This window comes from Sinocyclocheilus anshuiensis, unplaced genomic scaffold, assembly GCF_001515605.1.
Source record: "Sinocyclocheilus anshuiensis isolate Anshui unplaced genomic scaffold, SAMN03320099.WGS_v1.1 scaffold1875, whole genome shotgun sequence".
NCBI lineage: Eukaryota > Metazoa > Chordata > Actinopteri > Cypriniformes > Cyprinidae > Sinocyclocheilus > Sinocyclocheilus anshuiensis.
The window spans coordinates 15,076-23,196 of record NW_015549774.1 but is presented as its reverse complement, the minus strand read 5'-3'; the positions used below and the strand labels follow the sequence as shown (position 1 = coordinate 23,196).

Here is an 8,121-nt window from a genome sequence, read left to right as displayed (position 1 = left end):
CTGAATACACTGACTAGCTTGTAGTATCTTTGGAATAAAGAGCTTTTAGAATGTTAAAAACCTATGGGGGAAAACTAAACCAAAAATAATAATTATTATTTAACACCCCTACCCACAAAAGCAGGATGGTAGTGATCTCACACAGCTCTGGACACATCTCTAATATATACCACAATATTAACTTCTTATTATTGAATTGTTGTAAATAAATATCACATTTGCAACTGGTCAGTGATCAAAAAATGCTGGGAAATCTCTTCATGTAGCCCTACAAGAGTGATTACTGAAACTGTCTGAAAAAAAGAAAGTCACGTTTTAGAGAAGAAAATAATCACCCACTGACTTTCAAAGCTGCTTCATAGTAACAAAGTGTTCTTAAGTACAATACTCAAGTAAATGTACTTAGTTACTGTCAACCTCTGATTATTGTGATATTTTTATCAGCTGTTTGGACTCTCATTCTGACGGCACCCATTCACTGCAGAGCATCCATTGCTGAGACGCTGATGCAGTGATACATTTCTACAAACCTGATGAAGAAACAAACTTATCCTAATCTCGGATGGTCTGAAGGTGAGAATATTTACAGCAGATTTTTATTTTTGAGTGAACGGTTCCTTTAAGAAGAACTCCTGAGCAAAGGAGACACACAAACACTGCAGATGTCCTGAAATAATCACACAGAACATGATCCATCAGTCTGAAATAACCTCCAGCAGCCCAACACACACACACACACACACCGAGCTAACGATATTTTCTAACCCCAACACTAAACATAACCCTCAAAGAACCTTTTGCATTTTGACATTTTTAATAAAGCATTGTTTAGTGTGTTCATTTGGTCTGTTGAATTATGCTGTGTGTGTGTGTGTGTGTGTGTGTGTGTGTGTGTGTGGATCAGAACTAGTTCAGCCAGAGCAACAAACACACAATCACAAACATCTGTAGTGCTGTGAGATGTCATCTGATTGGTCGAGGTGTTTTTTGAGGCACCAATCACGGCTCACAGCCTGTTTGTAGGTCGGCAGGGTTCACAGTAACTGGATCCTCCTGCAAGCATTCCGTGAGCTCTGACCTTTGACCTCCTGGTGTGTTTGACTGATTCCAGACCTGTGGCTCTGACCCGACAGAACCTGGTGACGTCATCGCTGAAGCATGAGTGTGAGTTCCCTTCATAAACATCATGCTACAGCAAGAGTCAGAAATGAAACTAAGAGGGACAATAAACTGCAAACTCCATCTAAACATGTTAAAACAGGATTCATTCACTTAAAAACGAGATATAAAGACTTCATCTCAGAGACTGTCTCTTCAATAACAGTCTTTTATTCTCCAACAGCAAAATGTTCTTGTTTTGCATGTAAAACAGGTAGTCCTTCATGTAAATTCATCGTTTACAGCCAAAACCGTTAAAAATGCTTTTAACCTCAATGGATCACTAAAAAAACTGAATCAAACACAAGGAGAGAGACAAAAGAACAGCTCATACTCTCTATTTCTCTGAATACAGCAAAATAGAACTGAATAGAATAGAATAAAATAGAATAGAATAGGATAGGATAGAGTAGAACCTACTAGAATAGAACAGAAAAGAGTAGAATAGATTAGAACAACAGTATAGAACACAATTGAATAGTATAGAATAGAGCCAATTGGCATTATATAGAATTTAATAAAATAGAACAAATTAGAATAATATAGAATAGACTATAAGTGAATAGATAACAGTATAGAATAGAATAGAATAGTACAGAATAAAACAGAATAGAATAGATTATATTAAAGAAAAGTATAGAACAGAACAGAGTAGAACCTACTAGAATAGAATAGAAAAGAGTAAATTAGATTAGAACAACAGTAGAGAACATAATAGAATAGTATAGAATAGAACTGATTAGCATAATATAGATTAGAATAAAATAGAACAAATTAGAACAATATAGAATAGACTATAAGCGAATAGATAACAGTATAGAATAGAATAGTACAGAATAAAGCAGAATAGAATAGATTATAATATTAAAGAAAATTATAAAACTGAATAGAATAGAATAGAATAGAATATATCTGAGTCAGTCACTGAAGTTGATGGCCTTCCTTGACAGAAATAACTGAAGTCAGAGTTTTGTTCGGTCAGTTTGAGGGAAAAAAACGAATGAAGAGTTCTGGTGAGAACTGGTTGAGTTGAGGCGTGTGAGAGAGATCTCTGATGATTGGCTGAGAGATGAACTGTTGGCGAGAGCTGATTGGCTGGTCATGTGAGCGGGGCAGAAGGCCAAAACCCCAAAAGCATTAAACCTGGACCAAAATCGACTAAACAAACACACACACACACTCAGATCTGACTCTGCTTCTTTATTACTCAATTCAGTTCACAGAAACATTCTCAGTCAGATCTCAAGTTTAAACAGACTCACACAAGCAGAGAAAACAGGAAAAGGAAGCAGAGAAAAGTCTGACTGCATCTGACCTCTGGATCAGGAGCACATGACCTTCAGCACACTCGTTTCAGAGACACGGGATGAAAACACCAGCAGAGACGGATTATGTTTGCTATAGGAGAGGTCAGAGGTCAGCGATCGGCCTTTAGGTCCGTGTGACTGTGCAATGTGTGTCTGATCATCTTATCAAAGCTGCTTCAGCACATTCCCATAAGAACATCAGCACAAAATATTACAACAAATCCTGCAGAAAGATCTGGACCCATGACGCTTCTGTCAGATTTTGCTGATACTAGTACAATCTATATATTGAATATGATAAATCACGTTCTTAGTCTTTCCTTCCTGTGACTGGTGGCCCAGAGAGAAGATACAAGAGTTTACCCTGAATTAAATACCAGATACAGTTTAATGTGTCACAAAAATACTTTAATGCAGAATGTGAAAAAAATAAATTAATGCAAAAAAATATTTAATGCAGAATGTGGGACTTTTAAATATAATAAAGGCTGACTCTTACTTTGAAATGTCTATGCTTTACTACTTCCAGCTGAAAACGTTTCACACCCCGTTTACACTTGTATTTAGTGTTGTCCACTTGTGATCCGATCAACCAAAATGCGTCTTAATAGCAAGTGTAAACAGGGCCTTAGATTTCCAGCAGTACTTCTGGGTTCACATGAGTGCAACATTTCAGACAGCTGCAGCTCTAAAATATAAACGGGGAGCAGATGCTCCTCAGACCGCAGTGAGGGGTGTGGCCTAACCCATGTGGGTGTGACCTAACATGTGGAGGTGTGGTCTATCATATATATGGGGTGTGGTATAAGATGTGGGTGTGGTCTATCATGTAAGGGCGTGATCTAACATGTGTTATGTGGTTTAACATGTGGGGGTGTGGCCTAACAAACAGGTGTGGTCTATCATGTGTGGGTGTGGTTTTTACATATTGGGGGCATGGTCTGTTAGGTGAGAGTGTAATCTAACAAATGTGCGGTGTGTTCTAAGATGTGGGTGTGGTCTATATTGTGAGGGCATGATCTAACACATGGGGTGTGGTTTAACACACGGGTGTGGTCTATCATGTGGGTGTGGTCTAGCATATGTAGGTGTGGCTTAACAAAAAGGTGTAGTCTAAGATGTGGGTGTGGTCTATAATGTGAGGGCATGGTCTAACATGTGTTATGTGGTTTAACGTGGGGTGTGGCCTAATAAACAGGTGTAGTATATCATGTGGGTGTGGTCTAGCGTATGTGGGTGTGGCCTAACAAATGTGTGTGGTATATCATGTAGGGGTGTGGTATGTCATGTGGGTGTGGTCTAGCGTATGTGTGTGTGTGGCCTAACAAACAGGTGTGGTCTATCATGTGGGGGTGTGGTCTGTCGTGTGGGTGTGGCCGAACCTGTGGCATTGACGATGCGATTGGCTCGGATGGTTCCGTGTGGCGTCTAGACGTCCCATCTGCCGTCGGCGGTCGGCGTGAGGCCTGTGACTGGAGCAGGATAATAGATCTGAGCGCCGTACATTCGCGCTCCCGCTGCCAGAGCCATCGTCAGAGAATACGGGTCGATGTGACCGTCGCCCGGATTATAAAGACCCGTCAACACCTGACACACAGAGACAAGCAGCTTCAGCATCCACACACATATGTTCTGCTGTCCTCACCGAATTTAACACATGCATTTTCCAGAATATAAGTCGTTTTTTTATCATATGAAACATGCTGTGACTTATATTCCAAAGTAGTTTATGTATTGCAACTAACATCAGTGCAAACATTTGGATTTGTGCCAAATGAGGGATAAAAACATGCTTTAAATAAATTTAGGCTTGGCCTTTATAGTAAATGTTGTTTACACTATAATTTATGTTTGTTTTATGCACATATGTGACCCTGGACCACAAAACCATTCATAAGTAGCACAGGTATATTTGTAGCAATAGCCAACAATACACTGTATGGGTCACAATTATACATTTTTCTTTTATGCCAAAAATCATTAGGATATTAAGTAAAGATCATGTTCCATGAAGATATTTTGTAAATTTCCTACCGTAAATATATCAAAACTTCATTTTTGATTAGTAATATGCATTTGCTCCTCAGATTCCAGATTTTCAAATAGTTGTATCTCGGCCAAATATTGTCCTATCCTAACAAACCATACATCAATGCAAAGCTTATTTATTCAGCTTGATGCTGCTGATGATGCATCATTCATGATGTATCTCAATTTCAAAGAATTGACACTTATGACTTTTTTGTTTTGTGGTCCAGGGTGACATATTTTCATTCCTGTTCTGTTCTGTATACCGCTAAATGTAAAGGATTTGTTGTGGAGTGACAGAAACTAAAATACATGTTTATAGTGTTTATGTTTGTAAACGTTGCATTTTAGATACTAACACTTTTTATTGATGCTTTTCAACAAGAAAAAAAAGACAATAATTCAACATTAAAATACCATTAAATATCATCATTAAAATAGTGTGTGTCAGTCTGGACATCATCCTCGGGCGTCTGAACGTGTTTGTACCTTGTCCATGTTGAGCAGAGGGAAGAGCTGCTGGATCTTCTCGGGGCCGATGAGGAACTGTGGCGTCGGGTGCCAGTGTGTTCTGGTCATCTGATATTTGAGCTCGTCGACTCGGACCGGAGTGGACGCCAGTCTGATGCTGCCGGGCTGATGGAAGCCCACGGCCTGCGACACAATCACACCACAATCACACAATCAATACACCACACAACACACTCAATACAGCTGCAAATGCCTCACAGAGCTGCAGCAGTTCATTACAGCGAAATCCTGAGCAACTCACCTGCAATGAATCTCTCTAGCTCTAGTAAACATGTTTATTGATGTGTCTCACCTGTCCCGTCTCGGCCTCGAGCTGCTCGAAGAGTTTAATGCTGTAATAATGAATCTTCTTCAGATTAATGCCTGGATGATAGTATGTGGTGAGTCCTGCCTGTGGATGAAAACAGCGTCAGCATCACGTCATTCAGACTCATGCACATGCACACAGTAACATAACCTCTGTCATACACCGTCAATCACCTCAGACAATCATTTTAAGTCAAATTTCAGCCTGTTTAACCTGAAATACTCCAGTGAGACTTGAAAACAAGTCATTTTCACTGTCAGCTGTCATGCTTTTTACATTTACATTCATGCATTTGGCAGACGCTTTTATCAGAAGTGACTAAACATTGCATTCAAGCTGTACAGTTTATCAGTTCGTGCATTCACTGAGAATCAAACCCATGACTTCGGCACTGCAAGCGCCATTATCTACTTACTAAGCTACAGGAAGATTTTTAATTTCTTACAGCAGAAAACCATGGACAGAACAGCCGTCATACTGCTTAATTACTAACAGTGGCTTAAAGGTTTGGTCAGACGAGGATCTGGACACATGCCAAAGTCAGTCTGAGAGGAGCAGACGGAGTATAGAAATCAAACACTAAATATGAGTTTGTTTATTCTAGAACACACAGAAATCTTCAGGCTGATCCGGTTCTAGATGTACAGTTCTAATCTGATTTCAACAATAGAATCTCCATTTTTGAAACCACATTCTATTATTGCTGACTTGCCAGAAAATGCTTTTATTTTTACAGTTTTGCTCATTCAAACAGATGGAGCAGCGGCACTTGGATGACTGAACTAATCTGAATAATGACATCATTGTCTTTCTAGAGCTGCTTTATAATTGAAATTTTATTTGTTTGAGAATTTATAAACGTTACAGTTACTGAACTGATCTGAATATTGACATTATTGTCTTTTTAAAGCTGCTTTACAGCTGAATTTGTCTCGTATTTTATCACATCACTGATTCTGTAGTTTTCCTGTTTATCTCTGTGAAGCTGCTTTGAAACAATCTGTATTGTATGAGCATTTATCAAGACGACTTCTGAGTAGGGCTGGGTAAAAAATATAGATATTTCGATATTAATCGACTCTCATTTTTACGGAACGATATCGATTCTTAAATCCCAAGAATCGATTAGTCTAGCCTGTTTTCAGTTAATGGACAGAATATTGAAGGGCACTTCCCATCCAATAAATCACAATAAGCATTGTGCTTTGCTACTTCTAATATGAAACAAAGTCTCAGATTTCAAATTCTGTCCGTTGTATTGCAGTATTCAAACAATAAATGCCGTTTTGGAGCTGTTTAATGTGAACTGACAGATCGCACGTGAACTGATCATCTCCTCCACATTAAAACCAGTTTCAGCACAAAATAAACATGACTAAACATCCGAAGGTAAGTTAAAAGAAAGACACAACTTTACAATCCGTATCCCGTCTCGTGTAATCGCTCAATCAGTGTTTCAGCCGCGCAAAGACGTCAATATAACGGCTTGTAAACAATACACGTAACGTCACATTTACCTCAGAAAAAACATAATGTTATTCAGTGACCATAAACTCATTAGTCAGATAGAAAAATAAACTGTAGAGAGGGGCATTTTGCTAAATATATGCACCATATAACACATTCATTATAAATTTTACTGTTCTTCAATGTTTAATTTATGTTTGAATAAATCCATCAAGTTTTTATGACAGCCACCATTTAAATGTTTATATTTTAAAAAAATTAATCGAAGTAGAAATATTATTATGTAATTGTAACTTTATTATTTTAAAAACTTCATTAAATTTAATTTTAACAAGTCAGTCAATTTTAACCTTCAATTTTATAGTAATGTAGTACCAACTGACTCTTGTGTATAGTTTACAGCATTAGTTTTATGAGGTTTATGGGGTTTGTTGCAGCCAGGAGTGTTTTCTAAAATACTACACCACATCTAGATTCCTGATGACCTCTGACCCCTGACCCGTGTGCGTACCGCGTGCCATGTGGATCCGGCCGTCAGCTCAGACTTTTCCAGCAGCACCACTTCTTTCTGTCCGGCTTTGGCCAGATGATACGCCAGACTGACCCCGAAACACCCGCCGCCGATGACCACCGTATCCTCCGAGTCCTTCAGACGCTTCCCCAGAACCCCGGCCGATCCGTCTCTGAGAACCAGAACACACACACAGCGTCACAGATCATCAGAATATGATCCGATATGATTGCTGAATCACAGGTGCTGCACAATCACACATTTCTGCAGAATCGGATATTGTGATTATTAAAGTATTAAATCCATTAGGCTGTATTTTCCCATGCATTCCCCTAATGTTTGCTAGATCTGTTAGATGTGTCTCATATTTTCTCAGATACATCTTATAGTTGTCAAGTCTATCAGATATCAAGTCCTCATCTGTCAGGTATACCTCATATTTTCATAAACAAGTCTCATATGTCACAAGTCTATCAGATATAATTAATATTTTCTCAGCTCTGTCTCACATATTTCTCACACACAGCTCATAATTGTCAAGTCTATCAGATATCATTCATATTTTCTCAGCACTGTCTCACATATTTCTCACACACAGCTCATAATTGTCAAGTCTATCAGATATCATTCATATTTTCTCAGCACTGTCTCACATATTTCTCACACACAGCTCATAATTGTTAAATCTATGAGATATAATTCATATTTTTTCAGCTTTGTCTCAGATATTTCTCATATACATTCCATAATCTATCAGATATAATTCATATTTTTTTCAGCTCTATTTCACATATTTCTCACACACAGCTCAT

The 8,121-nt window shown here is 38.4% G+C and overlaps 1 pseudogene; it reads right to left on the bottom strand.

Moving 5' to 3' along the window:
• The window catches only part of LOC107660844 (dimethylglycine dehydrogenase, mitochondrial-like), a 28,433-nt pseudogene extending 20,686 nt beyond the window's left edge, over positions 1-7,747 (bottom strand).
• Positions 7,748-8,121: the final 374 nt, after the last annotated feature.